Here is a 12,152-nt window from a genome sequence, read left to right on the forward strand (position 1 = left end):
GTGGCTCACTCCACAGACCCCTAGCTTAGAAGCAGAGAGCCTGAGTTTTAATCTTGGCTCTATTGCTTGCTACCCATGTGACCTTGAAGAATTCAGTTACTCTGAGGCTCAGTTTCCTTTAAAATGAAGATGTTGAACTAGGCCAACCAATCAATTAAGAAGCACCTATTAAGTATATGTCTGTCTGATATATTAGTAAGCTTTGGGGTTTAGTAATGCAAAAACACTCAAATGGGGGAGATTCTATGTATTTAAAAAGGTGTGTGGTGTGTGTGTAGTAGATAGAAGGTTACTGGAGAACCAGAAAGGAAGAGATTAAATCTATGATCTTGGGAAAATTTAAAAAGTTTTTTTTTTTTTTTTTTTTTTTTTTTTTTTGTTTGTTTGTTTGTTTTGTTTTGTTTTGTTTTGGTTTGGTTTGGTTTGGTTTGTTTTGGTTTGGTTTGGTTTGTTTTGGTTTGTTTTGGTTTGTTTTGGTTTGATTTGGTTTTTTTGATAATTTTGATCAATTTGTACATCTATGAAGGTAGAAAAATATATTATTACTCTTTTCGCTTTTTGTTTTGTTTTGTTGTATTTTTTTGGTTGAACTTAAAGTTTCAAGGAGGAGATGCCTCCCAGTGGTAGTTTTTAGATCTATTATCTGTCTGTCTGTCTATCTATCTACGTCTATATCTGTAATCTTTTAAATCTAAAAGGCTGTTCTTGTTAGTGTACAAAAAGGTAGATTATAATGATCTAGTTTAAAAAAAAAAATCAGCTGCCTAGAACAACATATTATTTCTTTTTTTCCCCTAACTGTTGATGGATGAGTTAGTCATTTTGCTGCAATGTCTTGTAAAATGTTTTAAATTCAACAGTAAAATGACTTGCTTGCATGTTCCTTATCCTGTTTAGTTTAATAAGATGGCTGATTCACTTTATTTGAAGGTAGTGTTCCCATGTAGCTAAACTAGGAACCAGGCTTGACCTTGACCCCCAGCACTACTCCTATCTCCTAAGAATTTTCCTCCTTTCTGGTAGAGGATCTAGGCTGCAACAAATGAAATAATCACTTGTTGATCATTTGGAAAAAGGTGAGGAGGAAAGCAAACAGATTTTTAGGTCTCCTCCAAGACAGAAAGACTAGGAAGGAAGGGGAAAAAGCATACCACATTTTTAATGGATTAAGAAGAATAACCCTTCCTTATTAAATTATTGTTAACCACATTCTCAGAATGGGAAAATGCCATTAATTTAAATGCCACTAATGCAGATTTTGTGATAGTTTAAAGTATGGTAGCTGATGAATTACTCTTGGATTTTCTATCAAGAAAGGCTTGCTTAACAAATTGGTAATACTGAGATCACTGGGAATGTGTTTCTTATTTAAGGGAACAGATTTTTGGGTATACTTACTTATAATCTATATGCAAATGATGCTCCTAATGGCCTAATGATTCTTATTGTTCATTAAAGAAGGTCCAGTAGGAACTATTGTTGTAAACTATATATGCTCAAAAGAATATTTTTATAGATTATTATATGTATATGTGCATATATTAAATAACTGATACTTTTTACTAAAATTCAATATCCTCCCTAGTTCAAAGTAATGTGGTTTTATTTTGTTCATATGCTCTTCTGGATAGTAAAATTTCTAATTTCAAACTTAAGATCATGATAGAAGACTTGATCCTCAGCAGTTTATTCAGCAGCTCAGATGGAGTGCTAGATAAAGGCAGGAGATCTAATCTCATATTTTAAGTGCTTTGGAAATTTTACAGTACTAGTTTTTCAAGTTAATAAATATTTATTGTTTTCTTTCCCCTCAACCTCAAAAAAGAAAAAAAAGAAAGCATATTCATTGCTTATGCCCAAATCTTAATCTTATGCTAAGTATGTCTCATCACCTGTCCTTTGGAATTTTGATTTCACTGCATTGATCAAAATTCTTAAGCTTTTAAAATTATTTATCTTTGTAATATTATTATTATATAAATTATTTTCTAGTTCTTTTTAGTCTGAATCAGTTGATATGCATCTTTCCATTTTTCTCTACAGCTAAAATAAGTAACTACCTGTGGGGGCCAAAGAATTAGAATTGTAGCATTTGAATTAGCAGAATACTTTACAATAACTTTAGTTATCTTCACAGCAACTCTTCAATATAGGTATTATTTAAAATTTTCATTTTACAATTGAAGACATTTAGGTAAAGCGAAGTTAACTAACTGTCCTGGACCACTTAGCTAAGAAGTATCAGAGGTTAAATTTAAACCCAAGAATTCCTGATGTAAGTCCAGTGTTTGTTTTCCCTTCCACCTATCTGCCTCCACACGTTTATATACTTGTTTAGCCATTCCCTAATAAGCAGGCACCACTTAATTTTCCAGGGTTTTTTGGGCACTGTGAAAAGAGCTACAATAAATATTTGCATATTCATATGCTTTTTTCATCTTTATTTTCTCTTATCATATCTATGTATATTAATTTATCTATGTTTACAAGAACTTGTTTTATTCTTCCCCTAGGAAAATATAAGCTTCTTGTAGGAAAGAACTTGGCTTTTGTAGCCATAGTATTTAATAATTCTTGGTATACAGTAAGGAATTAATAAATGGGGTTGTAAATATGAATTAATTTGAATTATTTTATTATTCGGTACTTACTAGATATAAGGCAGCATGGTATTGAATAGTTCAGGACCATGTGACATGTTTTTTTCAGTAGATCTGTCAGCTCTGAATAATTGTGCTCTGGTTAAAATAAAATAGACTTTTATGCTGTCATTCCTAGCTTATTGTACTTATTATCATACTTCAAGATAGACACACATATATACCAATTTCACCTCTGTCAAAGAAACATTCAGGAACTGGTGATAATTTCCAGAAAGTCAGGCCATTCAGAAGATCATTTAACCATTTTTAAAAAATACTGCTGTTGCCATGATTTGAGGCACGTGTGATGACATATGAAAATCATGAGCTAGTTGGAGATCTCTGCTCTGACCTGTCTGGATAGGCAGTATCTTGACTTAGTGTAAGGGTTATTAGAATCCTTTTATTTTTAAGGTCCTTTAAAATAAACTTTGTTGCTTTTACCCTGATATTAATCATTAATTTCATTAATTGCTTGCTTAATTAAAATACAATAGACACATCCTAGCACTCCCTATAAGATCAGAATAAGAATGCCCATTATCACCATCATTATTCAATATTGTACTAGAAATGTTGGCTTTAGTAATAAGAAAAGAAAAAGACATTACAGGAGTAAGAAATGAGAAGATAATTTCTTCATCACTCTTTGTAGATGATATGATATTAAACTTAGATGATCCCAGAGAATCAACCAAAAAACTACTTTAAACAATTAGCAAAGTTAATTAGCTTTTCTCTATGTCACTGAAGAAGTTTTGCAGCAAGAGATGGAAATAGAAATTCCATTTAAAATAATTGTAGACAAAATAAAATATTTGGGTGTCTGCCTGCCAAGACAAATCCAGGAACTATATGAACATAATTACAAAACACTTTTCAAACAAATAAAGACAGATCTAAACAAATGGAAAAATATGAACTGAACTAACATAACAAAAATGACAATCCTGCCTAAATTAGTCTACTTATTCAATACCATACCAATCAAGCTGCCATTTTTTTTTAAAGCTATATATGGGAAAAGAAAAGGTCAAGAATTTCAAGGGAATCAAACAACAAATAAATAAATAAATAAATAAATGCATAAATAAAAATGCAAAAAATGATGACCTAGCAGTACCAGACCCAAAACCCCATTATAAAGCAGCAGTCATCAAAAATACTGATACTGACTGAGAAATAGAAAGAATTATGGATCAGTGGTATAGGTTAGATATACAAGATACAATAATCAATTACTATCTGCTATTTGATAAATTCCAATTTCTAGGATAAGAACTCACAATAAGACAAAAATTGATAGGAACATTGGAAAATAGTTTGTGACAAACTCACTATAGATCTACATCTCACATTTTGTACCAAAATAAGGTCAAAATGAGTACATGATATGTACTTAGGTATAAAGGGTGATATTATAGCAAATTAGGAGAATAAGGGATAATTTATCAGATCTTTGGAAAAGGGACCAAGAACACAAGTTTATTCCTGATGCGTCCTACCCTATACCTCCCTTCCTCCCTTCGATAGTTCTAAAGCAAACTGGGTCCTATTTATAAAGTAAACAGAATTATTAGAGCTAGCTCAGTGTTTGGGAGGATCAGAAAGAAATTGTGGAAGAGGAGACATAATAGACTGGCTACCAAACAAAGAATACAGAGCCGTTGTGACATCGTTGTCATATACCTCTGGAACTTGGACAATTGTCCAGTGCCATGCTGGGAAACGGAATCGCTTCCATTTGAATTGTCTTAAGAAGATTCTGAAGATCACCTGGCAAGATAAGATACCAGACACGGAGATCCTTTTCTGAACTAAACTACCAGCCATACAATTCTCCTGCAGAGAGTACAACTCTGTTGTGTTGGCCACGTTGTTCAATGCCAAATGTATATTTACCGAAAAGATTATTTTATTGAGAAATCACACAGGGCAGGTGCTCTTAAGGTGGTCAGAAAAAGAGATACAAGGACACTCTTAAGCACTTTAGAATCAGCTATATGATATGGGAGACATTGGCACAGGACTACCCAACATGACATGCCTTCCTCAAAGAAAGTGCCATCCTTTATTAGCAGAATTGGATTAGCTTAGAGGAAACACTAAATGTACAAAATTAGAGACTCTGCCCCAGATGTTTACAGGGACTATTTCTGTTTAACTTGTGGCAGAGCATCCCAAGCTCTTATTGGTCTGATCAACCATAGTTGGACACATGTAACTCGACTCTAATATAGTAATTTATCATATATATTATACATATAATAGAGTAATATAGTAATGCTCTTACATAGATGCCATTTTGGTCATCTTTGAGAATGAGTAATGATAACCAGGGAAACATCTCTCTAGTTCCCTGTTGAGTGAGGTCCAGCCCAACTAAATTAAGGAGCACATACCTTGAAGGCTAGAAATGATGACAGTATTTGATCTTGCCCTGGTGATAATGACTAGTATTTTTAAGAATGAGATCTTAGACAAAAATAGAATTATTACAGTGATTATCACAAATTAATAATTAGTTATCAACAAAATAGATTACCCTCAACATTATACATGGTAAAATATATATAAAAGATATAAATAAATCTTTTAAGCAACGATTTCACATAGAAGTTTAGTCATTGTAAATTAATGACTAACACCAAAAAGTCCAGATTTCCAGATCTGACTTTTTGGCAAGTTGTGGAATACTTTACTTATTTCTTAAGGCAGAGGCAGAAGGTAAATGAAACATTCATTGCTTTAGAATGTAAATTGTATAAGTTTTTAAAAGAAAAAGTGGTGGATGATCATAAGTTCTTAGTAAAATAGTAAGAAGTAGTAGAGGGAATAATCAATTTAAAGAAAACTTTGTAAGAGACTAAACAAAATAAAGTCATTCTCAAGACTTAACAGAATGATATTGGGATAAGGGCAACAAATAAATGAAAGATAGAAATGATCTGCAAAGATTTTTAAAAGAAAAACTTGAGGTTCATTATGGAAACAACCCCATTTTATTTTAATGTCACAATCCCAAAAATACTAATTGAAAAAGTTAAAATGGTACTTAATTTTTATGAAATGTTGAAAACAGCTGGATTAAGCCAAATAAACAGAAGTTTATTCTAGAGACAACATTATTTGGGGAGAAGACAACATTATTTTGGGGATTGATTCTTAAGGTATGTAAAGTAAGGGGAGAAAGTGCATACATACCTTTGACCTTATTCTATAAGATCTATATAACTCCCAACTTAAGTAAAATTTTTATTTATATGCAAACATGCATATATCCAACTATAAATTTGCTAGCTGATGTTGACATTTTTATGTTTCTCTCCATACCAGTGTTTCTTCACTCTAAATCATTTCACGAGGATTGTTTTAGGGAAGGTCCATTTTTCCCCTATAGGATTTAGTTGCCCTAGATGAATGGTTTGGAAGCCTGTAACTTTTCACATAAGGACAATTATAATCTAAGCTCTCCTCTTCTTTTGAGTGCTAATCATGTGATCATGATTGTGACTCCTCAGTATCTGAATGCTTCCTTTCCTCCCTCTTTCCCTGTATGATTTATTTTCTTTGACCTGGAAGCTTTGCAACTTGGTGAGAATATTCCTGTTTTCATTTTGGGGTTCCTTTAAGGAGGAGGACCTGGTCCTGCATTTGCCAAAAGGTCATGGTCTTGTATGGGTCTAGGACCTCATTCCTATTACGTGTGACTTTCTGTGTTTTTTTTTTTTTTTTTTTGGGGGGGGGAGGAGGACATTTTTCTGATCATCTCTTCATCTGGTGTGATTTCTAGCTCTTTATAAATGACTATTTTGGTGAGCTATGCTGACTTCCTTTTCCTCTGTCATCTTGGCTCCTCCTCTTCAAGAAAAAGTATTTCTTTTTTTTTTTTTATTATATATATATATATATATTTTATAATATTATCCCTTGTATTCATTTTTCCAATTTACCCCCCCTCCCTCTATTCCCTCCCCCCGACGACAGGCAATACCATACATTTTACATGTGTTACAATATAGTCTAGGTACAATACATGTGTGCGAATATCACCTTCTTTTTGCACAATAAACATTAGAATCCGAAGGTACATGCAACCTGGGCAGACAGATATTAGTGCTAACAATTTTCATTCCCCTCCCAGTGTTTCTTCTCTGGGTGCAGCTACCTCTGTCCATCATTGATCAACTGGAAGTGAGTTGGATCTTCTTTATGTTGAAGATTTCCACTTCCATCAGAATACATCCTCATACAGTATTGTTGTTGAAGTGTACAGTGATCTTCTGGTTCTGCTCATTTCACTCAGCATCAGTTGATTTAAGTCTCTCCAGGCCTCTCTATATTCCTCCTGCTGGTCATTTCTTACCGAGCAATAATATTCCATAACCTTCATATACCACAATTTACCCAACCATTCTCCAACTGATGGACATCCATTCATCCTCCAGTTTCTAGCTACAACAAAAAGAGCTGCCACAAACATTTTGGCACATATATGTCTCTTTCCGCTCTTTAGTATTTCTTTGGGATATAATCCCAGTAGTAGCGCTGCTGGGTCAAAGGGTATGCACAGTTTGATAACTTTTTGGGCATAATTCCAGATTGCTCTCCAGAATGGCTGGATTCTTTCACAACTCCACCAGCAATGTATTAGTGTCCCAGTTTCCCCACATCCCCTCCAACATTTGTCATTATTTGTTCCTGTCATCTTAGCCAATCTGACAGGTGTGTAGTGGTATCTCAGAGTGGTCTTAATTTGCATTTCTCTGATCAGTAGTGATTTGGAACACTCTTTCATGTGAGTGGATATAGTTTCAATTTCTTCCTCTGAGAATTGTCTGTTCATATCCTTTGACCATTTATCAATTGGAGAATGGTTCGGTTTCTTATAAATTAGGGTCAGTTCTCTATATATTTTGGAAATGAGACCTTTGTCAGAACCTTTGTTTTTAAAAATATTTTCCCAATTTGTTACTTCCCTTCTAATCTTGTTTGCATTAGTATTATTTGTACAGAAACTTTTTAGTTTGATGTAATCAAAATCTTCTATTTTGTGATCAATAATGATCTCTAGTTCTCCTCTGGTCATAAATTCCTTCCTCCTCCACAAGTCTGAGAGGTAGATTATCCTCTGTTCCTCTAATCTATTTATTATCTCCCTCTTTATGCCTAAATCATGGACCCATTTTGATCTTATCTTGGTATATGGTGTTAAGTGTGGATCCATATCTAATTTCTGCCATACTAATTTCCAGTTTTCCCAACAGTTTTTTCCGAATAATGAATTTTTGTCCCTAATGTTGGTATCTTTGGGTTTGTCAAAGATTAGATTGCTATAGATGTACCCTTTTTTGTCCTTTGTATCTAATCTGTTCCACTGATCTACCGGTCTATTTCGTAGCCAATACCAAATGGTTTTGGTGACTGCTGCTATATAATATAGCTTTAGATCAGGTACACTTAGACCACCTTCCTCTGAGTTTTTTTTCATTAGTTCCCTTGCAATTCTTGACCTTTTATTCTTCCATATGAATTTTGTTGTTATTTTTTCTAGGTCATTAAAATAGTTTCTTGGGAGTCTGATTGGTATAGCACTAAATAAATAGATTAGTTTGGGGAGTATTGTCATCTTTATTATATTCGCTCGGCCTATCCAAGAGCACTGAATGTCTTTCCAATTATTTAAATCTGATTTTATTTTTGTGGCAAGTGTTTTGTAATTTTTCTCATATAATTCCTGACTTTTCTTTGGTAGATGGATTCCCAAATATTTTATACTCTCAACATTTGTTTGGAATGGAATTTCTCTTTGTATCTCTTGCTGTTGCATTTTGTTAGTGATATATAAAAATGCCGAGGATTTATGTGGATTTATTTTGTATCCTGCCACTTTGCTGAAATTTTGAATTATTTCTAGTAGCTTTTTAGCAGAGTCTTTGGGGTTCTCTAAGTATACCATCATGTCATCTGCAAAAAGTGATAGTTTGATTTCCTCATTTCCTACTCTAATTCCTTGAATCTCTTTCTCGGCTCTTATTGCCGAGGCTAGCGTTTCTAGTACTATATTGAATAGTAATGGTGATAGTGGGCAACCTTGTTTCACTCCTGATCTTACTGGGAAAGGTTGCAGTTTATTTCTATTGCATATTATGCTTACTGACGGTCTTAAATATATACTCCTGATTATTCTAAGGAATAATCCATTTATTCCTATACTCTCAAGAGTTTTTAGTAGGAATGGATGTTGGATTTTGTCAAATGCTTTTTCTGCATCTATTGAGATGATCATATGGTTCTTATTAATTTGATTATTAATATGGTCAATTATATTAATAGTTTTCCTAATATTAAACCAGCCCTGCATTCCTGGAATAAATCCTACTTGATCATAGTGTATTATCTTGGAGATGATTTTCTGAAGTCTTTTTGCTAATATCTTATTTAAGATTTTAGCATCAATATTCATTAAGGAGATTGGTCTATAATTTTCTTTCTCAGTTTTCGATCTACCAGGTTTAGGTATCAGTACCATGTCTGTGTCATAAAAGGAGTTTGGTAGGACTCCTTCATCCCCTATTTTTTCAAATAATTTATATAACATTGGGGCTAATTGTTCTTTAAATGTTTGGTAGAATTCACATGTGAATCCATCTGGCCCTGGGGATTTTTTCCTGGGGAGTTGATTAATAGCTTGTTCTATTTCTTTTTCTGAAATGGGACTATTTAAGCAATTTATCTCCTCCTCTGTTAATCTAGGGAGCCTATATTTTTGGAGAAAGTCATCCATTTCACTTAAGTTATCAAATTTATTGGCATAAAGTTGGGCAAAGTAACTCCTTATTATTTCTCTAATTTCCTCTTCATTGGTGGAAAGATCCCCCTTTTCATTTGTAAGACTATCAATTTGATTTTCCTCTTTCTTTTTTTTGATCAAATTTACCAAAGGTTTATCTATTTTATTGGCTTTTTCATAAAACCAACTCTTGGTTTTATTTATTAATTCAATAGTTTTTTTACTTTCAATTTTATTGATTTCTCCTTTTAATTTTTGTATTTCGAGTTTAATTTTTGGTTGGGGGTTTATAATTTGGTCTTTTTCTAGCCTTTTAAGTTGTAAGCCCAATTCGTTAATCTTCTCTTTCTCAATTTTCTTCAAATAAGCCTCTAAAGATATAAAATTTCCCCTTATTACTGCTTTAGCTGCATCCCAAAGATTTTGATATGATGTCTCATCATTATCATTATCTTGGGTGAAATTGTTAATTGTTTCTATAATTTGCTCTTTCACCCAGTCATTCTTTAAGATGAGATTATTCAGTTTCCAATTACTTTTTGGTCTATTTACCCCTAACTTTTTACTGAATGTAGCTTTTATTGCATTGTGATCTGAGAAGAAGGCATTTATTATTTCTGCCTTCCTACATTTAATTTTGAGATCTTTATGTCCTAATATATGGTCAATTTTTGTATAGGATCCATGAACTGCTGAGAAGAAAGTATATTCCTTCCTATTGCCATTCAGTTAAGAAAAAGTATTTCTAAGGAAAGGTTAGGATATTTGCTTGACCTCATGATGTGATGATGACTGTCACTAAAAAGAAAGCAGAGCTGCTGAATTCTTAAATTTTGCTCCTGTTTATCTGCTGAGAATATCCTTTGAATTGGAAATGACAGACTGAAAATGACTTAACAGGGAGCAGATACCCAAATTAAGGAAAGAGATAGTAAGAATACACGTAAAATTTTGGGAAAAAATTCTAGTGCTGATAATTTTTTTTGAGGCTGGGGTTAAGTGACTTGCCCAGGATCACACAGACACACAGTGTTACGTGTCTGAGGCCAAATTTGAACTCAATCCTCCTGAATTCAGGGCTGGTGCTCTATCCACTGCGCCACCTAGCTGCTCCAGTGCTGATAATTTTTAAAAAATGGTTAGCCAGTATCTAGAAAAGCAAGTGCTAGTTAGAAAGATCCCTTATGGTTTTATCAGGATAAGTATTTCTCGTCTCTTTTCTATTTTACAAGTATAAATTGGCTTTACATGTCAGAAGGGGTATTACATGAAGGATGGATTTGATTTGTTCTCTTTTGAACAGATGACAGAACTACTAGAAACAGGTGGAAGTTACAGTGTAGGCTACATATGAGTAGAAATTTCCTAACTACTGGAGTAACTCCAGAATTCATTGGACTGCCCAAAGGTCATCACTTCTTCCCCTTTGAGGTCTAGCTAAGGATATATGATTATTCATGCATTTATATAGTAGAAAAGCACTTGGTATTAAGTGGGATTAGCAAAGCCTTCCTTTAGAAAGTGGTATTTTGGTTGGTTATTGTCCTTTGTTCTCAAAGATATTTTATTCTTATTTTTGAGTCAGATTAGTGTATCCAACTATGGCTGATCAAGCCCAACATGAGCTTGGAATGCTTTGCCATAGATCATATACAAATAATCCCTACAATCATTTGGGATGGAGTCTCTAATTTTGAGCATCTTACATTTCTTTTGTGCTAACTACGCTCAAGCTGGGACAGGAAAGAGATGTGGAGAGAAAGCATTCTAGGCATGGAAGACTGCCAATTTAAAAAAAATGTATGGATGGTCTATCTTATTTGAGGAGCAGCAAGAAGATCTAGGTTGTAAAGTATATGTATGATGAATAAGTTATAAAAAGGGGGGGAGTTAGATGGTAGAGCACCAGTTCTAGAGTCAGGAGGGCTGAGTTCAAATTTAATTTCAGACACATAACACTGTTTGACTCTGGGCAAATCACTTAACCACAATTGCTGCATGTGTGCTGCATCTCTCTCTCTTCCCCTACGCCTCCCCCCATCCCCCCACTAAAATAAATAAAATAAAAACCTGGCAAGATCTCCCTCTTGGAGCCAGGTTATGAAGCTCCTTAAGTACCATGCAAAGGCTTTTTATATTTGATTTTGGAGGTAATAGGTAGCCATGAAATGTATTGAATAGAGAGGTAACATGCTTGGACACATTATAGTGCACTGAGATCTGAGTAGAGGGTTAACTAGAGTAAGGAGAAATTTGTGGTAGACAGACCAACCAAAAACCTTTGGAATGTAAAAGGAGGTGCATATGAGATGTTATAAAGGTAAAATTGGCAGACTTTGGGAACAGAGTGGATATGGAGTGGTGAGAAAAAATTAAGAGTTGAGGATGGCATCTTAAAATCTAAGTCTTAGGAACTAGGGAGATAGTGATGCCCTTGATAGTAATAGGAAAATGAGAAAGAGGGGGGGAAGTTTGGGGAAAAAATAAGTTCAGTTTTGAGGTCTTTTGAGGTTAGTGTATTAAGACAATGTGTGATGACAGGAACAAATAACGATGAATGTTGGAGGGTCTGTGGGAAAACTGGGACACTGATGCATTGTTGGTGGAGTTGTGAAAGAATCCAACCATTCTGGAGAGCAATCTGGAATTATGCCCAAAAAGTTATCAAAATGTGCATACCCTTTGACCTAGCCATACTACTACTGGGCTTATATCCC

General features: G+C 34.0%; 1 protein-coding gene across 3 annotated transcripts in view; it reads left to right on the forward strand.

Annotated features, from left to right (window-relative positions):
* Positions 1 to 12,152, forward strand: part of MED13L (mediator complex subunit 13L) — a 338,730-nt gene that overhangs the window by 190,186 nt on the left and 136,392 nt on the right. The gene's annotated exons all lie outside the window — the stretch shown is intronic.

This window comes from Sminthopsis crassicaudata, chromosome 1 (genome assembly GCF_048593235.1).
Source record: "Sminthopsis crassicaudata isolate SCR6 chromosome 1, ASM4859323v1, whole genome shotgun sequence".
Lineage (NCBI taxonomy): Eukaryota > Metazoa > Chordata > Mammalia > Dasyuromorphia > Dasyuridae > Sminthopsis > Sminthopsis crassicaudata.